We start from the raw sequence: 17953 nt of genomic DNA, 5'->3' as shown, positions 1-17953 counted from the left end.
CATGCTTCTGGGGAACCCCAGCTATGACAGTCACTGTCACAGTGATGCTGTCTCAGTTCTGTTTCCTGATGCCATCCCCTCTCTGTATCGTCTACCTCTGTCACTCCCAGCCCTCACCTGGACAACCGTACCAGCCTCCTCTCTTGTCTCTCTGCATTCACTCTAAGACCCCTACAATCCAGGTCCCAAACTACAACTGGGATGAATTTCTAAAATGCCAAAGCAAGAATGTTCTTCCCCTTCAGTGGCTCCCTAAGGCTCTTGGGGATGAATGCTTAGCTCCTCTCTTTCCTCTAACAACTCGCCTACCTTTCTGAGTTGGAAACTTAATTCCTTTATTTTCTGACTTTCTTATATTCTAATAAATGTGTCATTGGAAAGGCTATGCATTTTCCCCTGATTACCTATTTGGCTGCATCTCATAGACTTTACTTCCCCACAGGTTCCCCCCAACCCTTTTTTTAAAATGGGGGGTGAAATTCACATAATATTAATCATTTTAAAGTATATAATTTGGTGACAGTTAATACATTTACAACGCTGTGTAACCACTACCTCCATTTAGTTCCAAAACATTTTCTTAACTCCGGAAGAAAACCCTGTACCTAATAAGCAGTCGCCCCCTGTTCCCTCCTTCTCCTGGCCCCTGGAAACCACCAGACTATTTTCTTTCTCTCTGGATTTACTTATTTTGCATGCATTTTATTTTTACTGTGGCAAAATATACAAAATATAAAATTTGCCACATTTGCCATTATTAAGTGTCCAGTTCGGTGGCATTAATTACACTCATGATGTTGTGGGACCATTATTTATGTCCAAAACCTTTTCATCACCCAAACAGAAACTCTATAACCATTAAGCAGTAACTCCTTATTCTCCCCTCTCTTCCAGTCCCTGATAATTTCTAATTTACTTTCTCTCTCTATGAATTTGCCTATTCTGGATATTTCATATAAGTGGAATCATACATTTGTCCTTTTGTATCTGGCTTATTTCCCTTAGCACAATATCCTCAAAGTTTGTCCATGTTGTAGCATGTGTCAGAATACCACTCGTCTTTATGGAAGAATAATATTCCATTGTATGTAGGTAGCACTTTTTGTTTGTCCGTTCATCTACTGATGGGCACTTGGTTTGTCTTCACCTTTTGGCTCTTATGAATAATGCTGCAATGAATACCAGTGTCAAGTATCTGATGGAGGCCCTGCTTTCAGTTTTTCTGGGTAAATACCTAGGTGTGGAACTGCTGGGCCATATGGTAATTGTTTAACTTTTTGAGGAACTAGTAAACTGTTTTCCACAGTGTCTGCACCATTTTACATTCCCACCAGCCATGTACGGGGTTCCAATTTCTCCACATCCTCATCAATACATGTTATTTGCCTTTTAAGAAATTTAAAAATTATAGCCATCCTAGTAGGTATGAACTGGTATCTCAGTGTAGTTTTGATTCACATTTCCCTGATGACTAATGATACTGGGCATCTTTTCATGTGGCTTATTGGCCATTTGTATATCTTCTTTGGAGAAATGTCTATTTAAGTCCTTTGCTCATTTTTGAATTGGGTGATTGGTCATTTTTGCTGTTGAGTTTTAGGAGTTTGTATACTCTGGATATTAATAAACCCTTATCAGATACATGATTTGCAAGTATTTTCTCCCATTCTGTCTCTATAGGTTTTTAATGGATAGTGTTTTTCAAGTTTTGATGGACCAACCACTCACTCTTTCTTTCCTCATTAGCACTGATGGCCTCCCTTCCCTCCAGCATCCCCTGGCCCATCAGCTCCACAAGGAACATGATCCCATGTTCCCATAACCTCCTTGTGGGCAAGGAAGGGCTGATTCTTCTCATCTGGAGGGCAGAATGAGAAAGGACCTGGCTATGGAGATGTCGTGGGTGCTCTGGTGGCCACCCAGGTCCCCCCTTTAGGACTGAGGCACTCATGTCTCCAGCTGCCGAGAGCACTGGCCGCTGACAGCTCACAGCTGGGTGCCTGCTGGGCCTTGCTCTCAGCCGACGGGAGATGCCTCACCCAAGGCTATCTCCTTCCCCAGGGGAGCCTGAAGTGTACAGTGATTGGTTGGTGGCCAGGCACCAAGGCCTGGTCCACTGCCCAATTGAGAACACCCTAAAGACCATCCCAGCTCCAGAGCTCCCCAGGGGATTATCTGTCGCCTTTATTGTACCTGCCTCTCTGTTCAACTCCTCCCTCTGCCCAGTCCTGTGCCCCTCACCTGTCACAGGTGTCCACAAGAGACTTCCATGCCGACCCCAGAGTCTGTTACCTGGGGAACCTGACCGACCCTAAGACAGGACACTGGGTTCTACTTCTTTCCCTCCTTTCCCAGAGACACTGGTTGATTTAATTAATGCTCCTAAGCTTCCATTTCCTCTTCTACAACAGGGATGAGGATGCTTACTTTTAAGATTATTATAAAGAGTTGCTGTAATGTCATATAGGAAGCATCTGGCACTCAGGTGCTGGATAAATATCACTCATGCTCCCCTCTTCACCTCACTGTGCTTCTTGGGGACCGGCCGAGCCTTCCAGTGTAGGGATGCTGTGTAGCAGAGTGGAAAGTGCATGTAGCTGGACCTGGATTCAAATCCTGATTCTGCTCTTTACTTGCTGTGACCTCAGACTGGTTCCTCTCTTTGGGCCTCAGTTTCTACCTCTAGGCAATAGGGGATTTGAGTGAGGGTGGTCAGGGCATCTGATCACACTGATTCCCTGTGAGCTCTCTTGGTGAGGGTCCTGGAACACCGAGCGCCTGCACCTCAGCCACCCAACACCCAGGGGTGGCAGGAGCCTTACCTCGGGGAGGCCCTAAAATAGGCCAGCCTTGGCCCTGTAGGGGAAGCAGCTGGCTGCCTCGCACTGCTTTTGTCTCTGAGCTATACTTAGGCCCATATGGGTACCCATAATTACCTCTCATTAATATAAGCCTCATTGCCCTCAAGGAAACACTGGGGAACCAGCAGAGCTGTTGCCTCCCTGGAGCCATCCCTGCTCCGTGGTGCCTCTGTGTCTGCAGCCACTACCTCCATCTGCACAGAGTGGGGCCCCCCTGCCCTACCCTCATTCATCCTGGAACTGCACTTGGCTTGTGAGCGTGGAAGGACTCACTGGGGACAAAGCTAGGAACAGAACCCAGCATGGCTCTTCCTGAAGCAAAACTCACCTGAACGCCTCATTTCCCTGATCTAGAACCTTCTTCATATCCTGTTCCCTTCTGCATTCAAACTCCTTGGCATGACCCTCACTGATCTAACCCTGAATTCTTTTTCAATACTACCAATCCCATTTCCCTTCTTCACAGCCCCCTTTTAACAAGCCCAGATCCCTTATTATTTCCTGGTTATATCTTCTGTATTTGGTACTACTAGAAAGGCAGATTTTATTTAAGATTGCATTAACAGAGATAGAGGGTCTAAATGAAGGGAGGGGACAGCCCTGTTCAATGCTGAGCCCTGTTATTAAGAGAGAGACAGAAACTAGGGTGGGGCATGAGAGGGTGAGTCAAGTGGCGGAAGACTGGAAATGGCCTGGGTGGAACGGCTGACCATTCTGGAGATGCTCGCAGCAGTCTGTGCAGGATACCTAACTGCCTTAGGCCTCTGAGGGGGCTGATGTGTGGAAGGGGAAGGATGGGCTCTGGGGGGCCTCCAGGGCTGGGGCTGGGGGTAGAGAGGCAGGCTGAGTTGTACTGCGCCCCCATCTCTGGGTACTCCTCCTCCAGCTCTTGCCACACCTGCTCCATTTCTTGCCGGCTTCTTCTCCTCTGACCTCTAAACGCTAAAGGAGTTGGGTGCCCTTTGCTTCCCCACTCGCTCTCCTGCTGATCTCATCCAGACTCGTGGCTTTAAACACCACCTAATCTGACAATTCCTAAATTTACATCTTCCGCCTCATCTCTCTCAAACACCAGACTTATATCTCTAACTGCCTCCCTGACATCTCACCCTGGATGTGTGACAGGCCCAGTATCAAGTGCCTGCTCTCCCGCCCACCCTGACCTGTCCCAGCAGTCACCTCGGTTCTGCTCACAGCAGCACCATCCTCCTGCTCGCTCCGGTCAGAAATCCTGGAATCATCTGCGTCCTCTCTCACCCCCGCCCCCATCCCATAAAACAGCAAATCCTTCATAAGCAACTCTACCTTCTGGACAGCCCAAAGTCCTACCACTTCTCACCTCCCTCACAGCCCTGCTGGGTCCACGCCCCTCTCATCTCTCACAGACAAGACTCCCGTGGCCCTCAGACTAGGAGCCAGTCTTCTTACTTTTCTGACTGCTTCCTGCTCTCCCAACTTCGTTTCCTGCCCCTCTTCCCTTGGGCTTCCGTTCTGTTCCTTGACCACAGACCATTAACTCCCATCTTGGGGCCTTTGCCCTTCCTGTGTCATCTGCCTGAAATGCTCTGTGTCCCCCTTCGACCACACAGCTACTCCCTCACTTCTCTCAGGTCTCAGGGCACGGGCTACCTTCACAGAGAGGCCAGCCCTGACCACTGGTCAACAGCTGCCCCTTACCTGCCAGCCCTCTGCTGTATCACGCAGACTGATGTCCACTGGAGCCTGAAACTTTGTCATTGCTGTGTCACTAGTACTCTGCACAGGGCCTGGATGCAGCAGAGGCTTATACGGCTTTGGCTAAAAGAAAGAGGGGCAGAAGGTCTTAGGGGATGCCTAGAAATGATGAAGACATTGAGGCAGCTATAGGATGCTGAGTTTTCAGCTCAAGATAATAACAGTGATCCTTTATTGAGTGCTTACTGTACACCAGGTGCTTCCCATAGGTGAGTTCATTTATTCTCACTGCAGCTTGTCTTGGTGGGGATGATGAATCCACTGTGGTAGTCAGCCTCCAGCATGCACCCCAGGGATCCCACCTCCTGGTAATTTGCGTGCACACTCCCTACCCAACCTGGGTAAGGTTGACTGTGTAACCAACAGGATGTCGTGGAACTGGCCTAGTATGACTTCTGAGGTAAGTCAGGACCGCACTGCAGCTTCTGCCTTGCTCTCTTGGGTCAACAGCCCTGGGGGAAGCCAGCCACCACGTCATGAGGACACTTAAGCAGCCCTCATAAGGAGAGGTCCACATGGGGAGGAACTGAGGCCGTCAGCACTGACCTGCCGGCCCTGTGAGCGCCCCACCTTGGAAGCAGATCCTCCAGTCTCAGCTGGGACATCAGGTGGCTGCAGCCCCAGCTGACAATCTCACGAGAGACCCTGAGCCAGAACCACCCACTGAGACTGCTCCTGAGCTCCTGGCTCTCAGAAGCTGTGTGAGATAAGACATGCTTATTGTTTTAAGCCACTGCCAAGTTTTGGTACAATTTTTTTATGCAGAAATATGGAACTAATATACCCATGTTAGAGGAGAAAAAGCAGATGGCTAAAGTCACCTGCTCTAGGCCCCACAGCTGGTATGGGGTGGAGCCTGGTACGAATCAGTCTGACTCCTGAGCCCCACATTTCGTGGCCTGGCCCACTAGGCTGAGGTTCCAGGATCCTTTTCATCTACAACAGCTCCGTTATCTTGATGGATTCAAGGTCCAAACTGTTTCTAGCCTAAGCCTGTGTCCATAGCAACTGCTTGAAAAGCATGACATCCAATCAGCTGGTGGTTTGGTCAATGAGATAGCAGGCAACGGCTGGGCCAGATCCCCCTGAGTTGGGCTGATCGGGATGTGTGGCCAACACTGCTCCTACCTCAGGCCCCCTCCTCTGCTCAAAGCCAAATTCCGGTGCTGCCCATACTGATGGTGAACTCTGTGCACAGGGTCTGGGATGTGGGTGTGGCAGCTCCTCTGTCCTCAGAAGCTGCCTGACAATGCTCTGTCCCTAGGCTCTTTCCCTGCTTACTTAAAGCTCAGAAAAATACCCCTCCTCTAAGTTTTCCCTGACCTTGCAGGTGAGGAATAAGGCCTCTCCTGGGTGTCCCCTTGATGGGAGCTACTGCCCTACGGAATCACAGATGGCACTGGGTCTCCTTCTGTACCAGAAACAGGACCCTGCATAGAGCTGGCACTTGTCAATGTTCATGCAGGAGGAGGGTGACATACACCCTGGTTTGCCTGGGCCCCACCCATTGTCCTGGAGTGCCTGGTGGTGGGTGCCCTGTTTCATTCTCAAAACTGTCATGGTTTAGGTGGTGAATTATATGCTTAACCCAAGCAAGCAAGAATATGAGAACACAGGCAAAGGAAGAGGGATCTGTGGCTGAGATGGAGTAAATGAGATCTGATCTGAGCTTCTTCTCTACATTCCCAAGACAGGACCCCTTCACTCTTAGCAGAATCAGGGTCACCCCACACTGAGTTGGGGGGATGAGAGGTTGATGACCATGACTGTTCTCCTCTCCTCCACCTCCAGGTCTTACCTGGGGGCCACCACTTGACACTCCAGGCCTAGCTACCCTGCTCCAACCACTCCCTGCAGTGGCCCCAGGGAGAGCTGAGTACGCCCCTGCTGCTGCAGGCAGTGCAGATGGAGGCTGAGAATGTGGCTCTGGAACCAGCCTCAAGTTTGAGTCCTGTTGCTGTGTGCTCCTGAGCCAGCTAGTGAACCTCCCTGAGTCCAGCGTCCTCGAAGGTTGTTGGGGAGATAAACAAGTTAACATAGCTGGCTTGGTGCAGCACCTGGCACGCAGTGAGTGTTCTGCAGGTATTGCTGTACTACCAACAGGACCTACCCACAGGGACGGGCACCACTTCTCTTTAGCCACTTGGAAATTCAGAGATGGAATGAGATTTGGCTTGGATCATACAGCATGTTGCTGGCAGCTGGGATATGAACCCAGGCCTCTGGACACCTGGGCCAGTGTTCTCTAGAGGTCTCAAACCAAGAGCTGGGTGTGTTTTGGCTGTGGGTACCTTCTGAGTGGCCCTCACCTCTCCTCTTGTCCCCTGAGCCTAACTGTCTAGACCTGCTGTAGACATTTAATTAAACTTAAAAAGAATTAAGTGAAAATTAAGATTCAGTTTCTCAGTTGCACTAGCCACATTTCCACTGCTCACTGGCCAATCTGGCTGATGGCTACCACCCACACAGTGCAGTAGAGGCGCTTCCACCCACACAGCCAGCTCTCCGGGCCGGCGCTGGCCTGGAACTTGATCTCCGCATGCGGTGGTTGCCCATGATGCTTATGTGGGACTGGAGGGGGTGAAAATGGGGTCTTGCCCTCTTAGTCCCCACAGAAGCCTCTTTAAAGCCTACGAATTGTGGATTATTCAGCACTAAATCTGGCGTATGTTGTCCAACCTTCTCAGGCTATGCTTTGCTGACTGGGCCCAGGCAGGAACTAGACTCACCTAAGGTGGAGGCTGTGAAGGGCCTGGGTCTCCCAACTCTCTGCTTGCTGCACCCCCCACTCCGCTGCTCAGGCTGGGCAGTCAGTAGTCAGGCCATGATTGGCAGAGCTGCTGGTCAATAGAAATTATTTTTTGCTGATGAACCAAACGTCAAAAAACTGCTCTGGGATGGATGTTGGGGGACAGTAGGTCATGGATGGCTCTCTAGGACCCCCTGGATGACTCGGGCTGGGAAGGGGGCAGAGGCAGGACTCATCTCCTCTTCCTATTCCAGCATCTGGAGGGACCTCTGTGGGGCCCCTCAGTCTGAGTGGCCCCAGGCAAGTCTCCTTCCTCACCCTGGATCTCTCATTTGGAAGTGGAGGGGATTATCCCAAGTGTGTGGGGCTCCTGTGATGAGCCAAATGGGATTAGCATGTGGCCGGATGGGAGAGCATCTGTCAACCAGGCGATGCTTAGAGAGGAAGAGAGCAGGTGTTGGATCCAATCTGACTTGGGTTTGAATCCAGCTCTACCTCTTCCCAGGGATGTGACCTTACGGGGCTCAGTGGGCCTCTCCGAGCCTCAGTATCTTCAGCTGGTAAGTACTGATAAGCTACTTTGCTTGCTATACTACAGACTACTTATTAGTTGGCCATAAGGAAGCATGAAGTGCTGATAGACGCTGCTGCATGGGTGAACCTTGAGAATGTTACTGTAGGTGAATGAAGCCAGGCACGGAGGCTTACATGCTGTATGATTCCATTTATGTGAAATGCCCAGAGGAGGGAAGTGAACAGACAGGAAGTAGGCTGGTGGCTGCCAGGGGCTGGGAGGAGGGGCAGTGAGGAGTGACTGTTAAATGGGTATAAGATTTTTGTTAGAGGTGATGAAAGAGTTCTAGACACAGACAATGATGGCGGCTGCACAACATTGTGGGTGTACTTAATGCCACTGAATTATACACTTTTAAATGGTTAAAATGCTAACTTTGGTTAAAGTATGTATCCTACTACAGTCTAAAAAATGAAGATACTTCACCAACAGGATATTTATAAACTTCAGCAAGAGTGTGCCTGCAGACCATCCAGTAAAGTTTCTGGTAGGTATGTGATGAAGAGGAGCTGTTGTTATGGGAACCCCAAGAGCCTTTCGAGATCTTTCTGAAGCTTATTTATGAAGTGCTCCCCCCAGATACACAAGCACTTTCTATGAATTGTTTGCTGAGCCCTCAGACCAGCCCTATGAAGTGTGCACCTTATTGTTAGCCCCACATTACAGAGGAAGAACTGAGGCACAGGAAGAAGCGACTTGCGCAGGGTCACATAGGTAGGACGTGGCAAAGCTTGGATTTGAACCCAGGCAGTCTGGCTCCACGCCCATGCCTCTAGTCACCTCCCTAAGCTACTCCACAGCTTTCAGCTAACAAAGTCCCATCTGCCACCAGCTCACAAAGCGTGGGACTTAGGTCAGGGGACACAACCTCTAACTGCCTGCTCATCAAGACCTTCCTGGGGAAGGTCATTCAGGGGACACACTGCCCCTCACTCTGGGCTTAGAGCTCTGACTGTGGGGCAGGCAGCCCTGGAGGTCACCTGCTTCAGCCTGTTTCATTCTGGCCCCTGCTAAGGGACTATCCTGGAAGGTCGTGTTGGCGAACAGCGGAACAAAATGGTCAGAATGCAGCAATTGCCAGCACATTTAATTCAATTCCTTTAACATTTATGGGGCCTGCTCTATGACTCAGATGATTCCAGCCTTTAAAGAGCATGCAGCCAAGTGCAGGAGGCAGAAATACACACAGCAATTAGACAACACAGAAAAAGAAATTCCAGGAAGTAATGAAGCCAGGGTGTCCAGCCCAGTGAAAGGAGGGATTAATACTCACGGGGGCACTAGGAAGGCTCCCTGGAGGAGGTGAAATTTCAGCCAGATCTCTGAGGACAAGTACGATTTCAACAGATAAAGGCATAGAGAAGAGCATTTCGTGACAAAGAAAAGCATAGACAAATCATGGTCAGAGGTAAGAAGAGACTGAGGCAGTGCTGGGAACAGCAAGCTGTCCATGTGGTGAGGTGGGCTTTGACAGGGAGGAGGAAGCAGATGCTTGGGGACAGATCATGGAGGGCCTTCCAAAACCCAGGGATTCTAAATTTAAACTGTAGGCCATCCACCAACAAAATAAAGTAGGGTCCCAAAGGCCACTGGCACCAGCAACTCCACTTCTAGGAATTATCCAGCAGCCTCGCCTTATGCCCATGGGAAATGGGGGCATGCACGGTGCCTTTTGAAACACTGTACCAATCAGATCCTGTCTATTAGGAGGCTAGATAAGCAAATTGTGATCTAGCATACTATGGATACTATACATCTGTAAAAAAGAGTAAGGCTGCTCTAAGCACTGACATAAAAAGCTCTAAAATACAGTGTTAAGTGAAAACAGTAAGGGCAGAACAGGGCGATGGTATCTGTGTTAGTCCGGGTCCTCCTGGAGGCAGACCCCCAGCCAGGGATTGATCTGTACCAGGAAGCACTTGAGGGAGGGGGAAGCAAGGGAAGGCAATAAAGAACGCTTTCCTGAGCTCCTGAGCTGCGGGCAGCTCGGTTCAGTCCCCCTGGGGGACTGAGCCACAGGGGGAACACGCATCTCAGTCTCCCCACCAAGGGTGAGTTTGTTGGGGCAGCTGCTCTCCACCCCCTTCCACACTGGCTGAGGGCTGCCCGGGGGCACTAATTGCTAGCACTTCCACCCCTCCACCCCCTGCCACTGTGCAGGCTGAAAGCAAGCCCTCAGCTGGAGAGCTACAGGTGTTTGCAGAAGGAAGCAGCTGGCATGAGGTGAGGCGGCAGGGGCAGGGCTCCCATGGCATCTGCTACAGAAAGGTACAGTCATTTAAAAAGGGGGCAAAAGAATAGTATTCATCTTTGCTTACTTGTGGAAGGCTACCCAAAAAACTAGGAACAGGGTGGATGGAAGAAAGGGCAGGAGGAGGACTTTTTACTTTTCGTGTTTTTTTAGAAATAAAAAAATCAAGCCTTTTATTTTGGAATAATTTTAGATTATTCCAGGTTGCAAAGAGAGCATGGCGAGTTCCTGTAAACCTTCACTCATGTTCCCCTAATGTTAACATTTTACATAACAACAGCACATTTGAGAAATTAATGTTGGTACATCACTATTAACTAAACTCCAGACTTTATTTGGAGTTGATCAATACAGATCTTCCCTGTAACATGTTGGCTTTTGCTTGCATACTTCCTGAAATGGGTAGCTCACTACTTAATAAAGCTATCTCTGTCACTGGGCAGCTCAGTCCTATGTTTCCCTGGGGTTTCCTCCTTGGCTCCAGCTGTAATTCCTCATGTCCCCTGGGATTAGAGAAGACGGAAGCTCCCTCTACCCTGGACTGGTCATGCCTCTGGCCCTGCCGGCTGCACAGCCACCCCACCTTCTGGCCTTCTTTCTCAAAGGATGGACCTCCAGGTTCCTACCCAGGTAATACCACCTACAGACTCCGGCAGACCCAGGTTTGAATCCCAGTTCCTCTATTTATGTGAACTTGGGTGAGTTATTTCCCTTTTCTTAGCCACTGTGAGATATGGACAACAGAGGTCGTTGGAGAAGTAAATGGGTTAATGTAATAATGATGAAGGCATAATAACAGCAACATATGATCTACTGAACACGACACACATTAGCCCACCTAATAGTCCTGCCGGAAAGGTGAGATTATGCCTCATTTTACAAAGGAAGAAACAGAGCCCAAAGAAATAAAGAGTCGTGCCCAGCTGGCAAGTGGTAGAGCTGAGATTTGAACCCCAATTGACTCTGCCCAGGCTCTGCAAATCTCCAGAGGGAGATCTGAGGTCAGGGGAAATGGCTTTCTGCCAGCCTGTTCTTAGCAGTGGAGCTGCATGAGGGAACCTGGGCCCAAACGCGCCGCCTCAGGGCTCTTGCCGCTGGGGTGAGGCGTGTCATCCTGCTGCTCATCTGCAGCTGTGGACAGTTTCATGGTTCATCTGGTGAACACGAAGCTGAGGTGTAGCGCGGACCTGACATCCTGCATGGGCCTGCCTCTAGCTCCAGCTTCCTCTCACACCTCTCTGCCCTGCTGCACTTTGCTCCAGCTAGACTGGTTTTCCTGATTCTCAAGCTCACCCCCCAGTTTCCAACCTCAGAGGCTTTTCACTTGCTGAGCCCTGTTGCGAATACTCTTCCCGATTCAGATCTTGGCCTCTGGGAAGATCCTGATCTTCCCAGCCCTGATGCTTCAGCCTACAGTGAGCACTCCCTGTTTTTCTCCAACATAGCAGCCTGACGGTGTCCTTTGCAAAACTCATCTCTGTCAAAGGCAGTCTTTGTTCATGTGCTGATTTCTGCCCCTTCCAGATCATGAGCTCTGCAAGGGTGGGGGTTGGCCTGTCTTGTTCACAGCTGTGTCCCCTACACCAACCATGACGCTGGCAAGAGCAGCTGCTCCGTGACTGTTTGTCAGGTAAATGAACAAGAGCTTCTGGCTTGCCTAGCACCTTGCTCAGCACTGCAGGGGGAGGAGAGAAGCAGGACAGGGGTTGTTGCAAAACCCACTTTACAACTGAGGCCGTGCAGTTCCCAGGAAGGCGAAGCGACCTGCCTGAGGTCACGTGAGGGCTAAAGCAATGGCACACGGCACAGACCCGGCTCTGTCTCTGCTCAGAACCCCCTCCTCAGGCAGCACTGGCTGCACCCGCCAGGGAGGTGGCTGAATGCTGCTTGATATTCTGCCTGGGGCTGCTTGGAATGAAATAAAATATTTATCTGTGGCTGGAGGTTTGCAGAGGACATTTGAGATGGATCGCGTTTTCATGTGCCTATGAAATCTAATTGGATTCATTGTAGGGTATTTGGTTTCTCGGAACAGACACATCATTTTCCCAGGGAGTGGAAGCCTCTGCCACCCAGGATTGGGTGAGAACTGGTTTGGCCTCAGGCTGCCCTATTGGTTGGGCCCAGTTTGGGCCTCTGATTGCTCTGGGGTGGGTGGCAAGAGATTTGTCTGGCCTCTCTGTGGGGTGGCCCGATTTCCTCTGAGGTTCCTAGCCACAGATGGCCAGCTCTTCCTGCAAAGGGAGGAATTCCTCAAGAAAGAACTAAAGGCACAGGCATTTCTCCCCCAGCAACCCCAGCCCAGGGCCCTGTGACACGCACCAGCCTGGCCCAGACCATCTCTCAGCACTGCACAGTCTCTCATCCCCAGTGACACAGCCAAGCCCTCCTCTGGCCCCTTTCTTCTGTCCCAGGTGCCTCACTGGTCTGCCTCCATGTTCTCTCTGTTCCAAAATGAGACAAATCTTCCTAAAGTGTAAGTTTCAAATTCTGCCTCCCACTTGCCATATGAACAAAGGCAAGCCTCCTCCCTCCCTAGACCTCCATTTCCCCATGAAAGGAAGGCGGGAAGGAGGGGTTGAAAGGAAGGGGTCAGGCTACAGCAGTAGTTCTCACCTCACCAAACCCATCAGACCCTGATTCCCATATTTATAGCAAATATTTGATAATGTCCCCCTGTATTATCCTGAAATGAAATTCATAGAAAATATTACCTATCTACATGCATAATTTTGCAGTGCTCTAACTGATATATAAGAAAAATGAAAGGGATTTATAATACAGCATATCATAAAGCATAAATGCTGGGACACAACTCCAGTGGAAGGCGTAACGAAGGAATCAGATGCTGGCACCTCCAAGCAGAAAATCAGTGACAGCTCCAAATGCAGACAGAGAAGGTGTGCTGTTGCATCAGCCACTCAAATATCACCGGCACCACCAGTGAGAGGGGTGTGATTTTTCTAAAATGGCAACCAGCTCTTGGTAAAGTTCTGAATGAAGAGCAAAGCATATACCTTCGGTATACGTGATAGTTACAGTCCTGGAAAATTCAGGGAATATTATAACTGTACAGGAAATATTACATGAATATATATGAAAAAGAGTGAGGGGCCCACTCCAGGAATTAGAAACAGACATTTTTGCCTGCTGGAAAGGCTGGCAGGACATTTGAAAGTCACATGGGATACAGGTGAACCAATTCTTTCCTTTAAGGGGCTGGCCAAAGTATTCCCAGTTCTTTGACTCTAAATGCTAGTAGTGCCTGCCCAGTTACTGTGGGGGCAAAAGTGGTCCTTGCGGCAGTGGCGGGGGTGGAGGTGGGGCAGCACTCACCCCTTGAGAATAGAGGCTGAATGGCAGGTGGCAGATACAGAGCTTGCCACCCCGATGGTTTCCATTTCCTGCACCCATAGCAGACATGGTTAATCAAAAACTCGCTTTTTCAATGAATGAATAAGGCCTGGAATCTTCAGGCTCATGAGCTGGAATTGGCTCATGAGCTGAGACTTGGCTTAATGTTGAAACATATTCAACTCTTACAATTATTTATTGAACTTGACAGAGCTGAGTGAAGGATCTGCAAGGTTCTTTTCAGCTTCAGGCTCAGGAATTCCTGCCCTTCCCCAGCTCAAAGCCTGTCCATGGCTCCCCACTGCTGACAACAGGCAGCCCTGCTCCCTTAGCCTGACATTTCGAGCTCTCCCTGAGTTGGCCAAATAATGACACATATGTGCAGAGCACTTCAGAGGCGGCAACACATGCGTGCTCTTACCTGATCCTTACACAGCACTATGAGGCAGGCAGGGCAGGGGGTATCAAGCCCATTTACAGATAAGGAAACCAAGGCTCTTTGAGCAGAAGTGACTTGTCCAAGGTCACAGAGCTGGGTAGCTGTCAGCCGTGTAACTCAGTTCTCTTGAAGGTAAACCCCTTACCTTGTCTAGCCTGTGCTTTCTACCCCATCCTGTCTCAGGTAATAATCCAAGCCCAGTCATAGTGGGCCACACGTTATTCCTTAACAATTCCCTCTCATAGCTAGGAAACAGCAGTGTAGTGGCTAAGAGTGTGAGAGCTAGAGTCAGATTGTACCTGGCTGCCTTCAAAGCCTGGCTTGGAGTTGTGTGACCCTGGGCAAGTTACTTAACCTCTCTGGCTTATGTTTTCTCATCTGTAAAATGGAGATGATAAGTGTTTACCTCATGGAGCTGTTGAGGAGATTAAATGAGCCACTCATGAAGAACATTTAGCACAGTGCTGGGCAAGTAGTAAGAGCTCCACAGATGTTAGCTGGAATTAGTATTATTGCAGCTCCTGCCCCCTAACATGCCTTCTGTATGTCTATGTTAGTTGAAACTGGGACTCATCCTACCATCCTAGGATCATATGCCCTAGGGTTCCTGTTTTATAAATAAACACCACTCCATGACCCTCCCACCTCAGTCAGGTTTATCTTACCTTTCCTGGATTCCTAGAAACTTCTGCCAGTGTTTCCACTTTTTTGCCCATACCTTTGCCCACGCTGTTCCCTGGGACAAAATGCTTTTTCTGTCTTGCCTATACCAAGCTAACACATTTTTAAGTAGTATCTCTTCCAGAATATCTTCCCTGAGACACACAGACTAGGTCAGGAGCCTCTTCTTGGTTCCCACATCCCTTGGTTTTTCTCTCTAACACATCAGAATTGACACTGAGCATTAAGAACATAGAGAAAATCCTGAACCAAATAAATGTAAAATATATGTTCTTTTCAACACTTATGCAACATTTACAGAAACTGGCCATATTTTAGGCCATGTTAGAAAGGCCATTACTCTCAACAACTAGCAAAGAAACAGTATTTTACAAACATCTTTTAACAAGTCACAAAGTAATAACAAAAGATAACTTAAAGTCACCCATATGTTTGAAAAATTTTAAATGTACATTCCTAACTGGTATCCAACAGCTTCACATAGCTCACATAGTACTTTGATTTTTGGTATATTTCATGCTCATGTATCTTAACGGTTTAGAAAGCTCACTTAGAAATATAGTAACAGGGTGTTTTGGCTATTCTTGACTCTTTCCTTTTCCATGTAAGTTAAATGTTTAGTTATATAACAAACTCTATAGGTCTAGATCAATGTTAGGTGTCATGACATCTTTAAGATACTGAATTTTTCTGTTCATGAATATAGTGTTATCTCTCAATTAATGTAGATCTTCTTTGCTGTCTTCCACTAAATTTTATAATCACTTCAAAACATACACATATATACTCCTAAATAACTCATGGGATGACGAAGAAGCCAAAAGGAAAATGAGAAAATACTTAGAGCTGAATGATAATGAAAACGCAATATATCAATATTTGTAGGATGCAGCTAAAGCAGTACCTAGAGAGATATTTATAGGCTTACAAGCTTATATTAGGAAAGTAGACCGGAAAATCATATAAATATCCAACTTAAGAAATTAGAAAAAGAACACCAGAATAAACTCAGAGTGGAATGCTTGCCAACTTCCACATCTGTCTCCCTCATCACATCTCATGGGGGCATCTCTGGGTGCCCATCAGCACTGGAAGACTGTAGTGTCAGTTGAATGCATGCTGTGAGTGCAACATGGTTTGGTTTCTCACTATTCCATTTTCTGTGTTGGTATTCCAAGACAACCTGCATCAGATCACTTGGGCCCATCCGAGTCTAAACGGGATGAAACCCCAAAACCTACATTTCCTAACAAGCTCTTGGGAAATCCCATGTGCACTGACCTTGAGCTCCAAGGTGAGGGACAGCAGGCAATCTCAGAGAAAAGTGTGAGATCAGGTGTGTCTGCCAAGGGAATCCACCCTTCCCTTAGGGACTCTCCTCCCCACTGATGTTTTCACAATGTGCTCCATACAACTTTAGAGAAATCAGGTCCCAAATCCAAGTCAGTTTACTTGCCTGTAATATGGGAATAAAGATAGTTATTCCCCCGCACTTAAGAGCTTCAGGATTTTTCTTTCAAAAAACTCCTTCCTGGAACACAGGTCAACTTCCTATCACAGGGGTGTCATTGCTGGTTGCTGTTCCTCAAAACGGCATGGCTCACAAGTGCCATCTTCCCTCCTCTGAATCATTTGAATACAACAGTCCTTGGATGGCAGGAAGGGCTTGTTAGGGTCCCTGTTTTATAAATAAAAAAGCAGAGGCTGATTTAGGCTACTTCTGGGGTGCAAGATCTTCAGGGGGCCCCTCAAATTACCCAAAAATGAGGTCAAACCTCCTCATCCCTTTCCTTCATGGGGTCCTGGTGTGTGGGCTGGGTGAGGGCACTAGAGCTGGGAGGTCCCGAGCTCCATGCTATCTGGTGTTCTCTTAGACCCAGGAACAGTAGACCTGGAAGAGGTCTCAAGCTGGTTGAGTCCCACACTTACTGAACTCGCAGGGTGCTAAGGGGCAGATGCTGGCCCAAGGTTACCCAGCAATGAGGTCAACCTGGGACTAGAACTTGAGGCTCCAGCCTCCAGGACCTGGCTTCTCCTTCTTCACAGGACTGGAGTCCAGCTGCCATGATACTATTTAGTGGGGCTCCTAAGACTGCTGCATTTGGAGCTGGTGGCAAGCTGTGGGCTTGGAGGCTGGGAATGGGCAGGCCTGGACTCCAACTCCATCAGCTGGGCCAGGCTCAGGGATCCCTGGCACCTTGCAAAGCCTCAGACCCTCCTCTGGAAAGTGGGAAAATAATATTTGTGCCTACCTCATAGAATTGACTGTAAGGATATCAAATGGTAAGATGTGTGGAAGTGCCCAGTACAGAGCAGACTAACATTTGTCACATTCCTACTATGCTCTGGGGTTAACAATGGTGGCAGTAACCATGAAAGCTATGTCACCAATCACTGAGGGCTGGGCTCTAGGCAAAGGACTTTAGGTTCACTCATTCATTCATTCAACAGATATTTACTGAGCACCTACTACAAACCAGGCAATCAGGGCTCTGGCATACAGCAGCAAAGATTAAGTTCCTGTCCTCATAGAGCTGACATTCTAGAGGGGTGACAGACAACAGACAAATGTATATAATATAATGTCAGATAACAATACCTTCTTGGAAGCAAATTAGAGCAGGTGAAGAGAATGGGAGTTGTGGATAGTTAAGACAGGTTTTCTAGAAAAGCAGTATTTGCATATAGTAGTTGAGGGGTCAGTCCTGGCACTATTTGAGGAAAGAACATTCCAGGTAGAAGAGCAGCAGATGCACAAGCAAGAGTGGAGCTGGTGTGAGTGCCAGAGTGTGTCACAGTAAGCGTGTGGGGGTACAGGGTGTGCCAGAGAAGGAGAGCATGTGGGAGTGTCAGAATGTGTGTCTGAATGCGAGTGTGTGTCAGAGCATCTGTGTGTATGCAGTGTGTCCATGTGTGTGAGTGTGGGTTTAGTGCAAGGGGGCCAGTGTGGCTGGAGCAGAGGGGCGAATGGGAGTGGGTCAGAGCAGGGGCAGACCATGGAGGGTCCTGGGGGCCACAGGAGAGATGGATCCTCTTTACAAAATGAGCCGTCATCATCCTCAGGCCGCACAGCCAAGGTGAAGGAACCAGCTTCCCACCCAGGCAGTTGCACGCCAGTGCCTTCTCTCTTTCCACGTGGTCTCAACAAGTGTTGCTGGAACCTGGAGCTGATCCTGAATGAGAAGCATGTCTGGGGAAAGGCCCCTGAACCCTGAGCTTTCAGAAGCCAGAGCACTGTGTATGTGGGAGGCTGGGCGAGTCAAATCTGGGTCATAGAAAAGCCAGGAGGGGAGCTGGGAAGGGTGGCAGA

The 17953-nt window shown here is 48.8% G+C and overlaps 1 protein-coding gene across 5 annotated transcripts in view; it reads right to left on the bottom strand.

Annotated features, from left to right (window-relative positions):
• The window catches only part of DLGAP4 (DLG associated protein 4), a 136150-nt gene that overhangs the window by 93516 nt on the left and 24681 nt on the right, over positions 1 to 17953 (bottom strand). For 2 of the 5 annotated variants that reach the window (XM_057502966.1, XM_036902390.2), the window contains exons 1-2: positions 7325 to 7408; positions 4539 to 4658 (exon numbers count right to left, since the gene is read on the bottom strand). The exons of 1 other annotated variant lie outside the window; for it this stretch is intronic. The gene's annotated coding sequence lies outside the window, so the exon portion shown is untranslated. Of the gene's footprint in view, positions 1 to 4538; positions 4659 to 7324; positions 7416 to 17953 lie in introns of those variants that run through there. 2 more of the 5 variants (XM_036902389.2, XM_036902386.2) reach the window with 2 other exon arrangements.

Source organism: Manis pentadactyla, chromosome 5 (assembly GCF_030020395.1).
Source record: "Manis pentadactyla isolate mManPen7 chromosome 5, mManPen7.hap1, whole genome shotgun sequence".
In the NCBI taxonomy this organism is placed as follows: domain Eukaryota; kingdom Metazoa; phylum Chordata; class Mammalia; order Pholidota; family Manidae; genus Manis; species Manis pentadactyla.
This window is presented reverse-complemented; position numbering and strand designations above follow the sequence as displayed.